Raw genomic sequence first — 257 nt, 5'->3', positions numbered from 1 at the left:
ACAAAAAAAAACATGAAAATACGCAGCCCTACAGAGGTTTATCCTGGCCGTAGGTTCAGTCGTATGGGCCTCGTTGGCCTGCAAGACTGCAGTTACCGGGGTGTGCTGCGTGGAAGTGAGGCTGACTTTTGAGTGCCTTCTTGAACGTACCCCTCCTCCCCCACCCCCTGCCTCTCCTTTCCCACAGGCAAAGAGAAGCGATTGATATTTCACAATCTACTAACACTATTATGAGGAATTGAAGGATGATGTGAGAC

This window comes from Lepisma saccharinum, chromosome 12 (genome assembly GCF_977018435.1).
Source record: "Lepisma saccharinum chromosome 12, izLepSacc3.1, whole genome shotgun sequence".
NCBI lineage: Eukaryota > Metazoa > Arthropoda > Insecta > Zygentoma > Lepismatidae > Lepisma > Lepisma saccharinum.
This window is presented reverse-complemented; position numbering follows the sequence as displayed.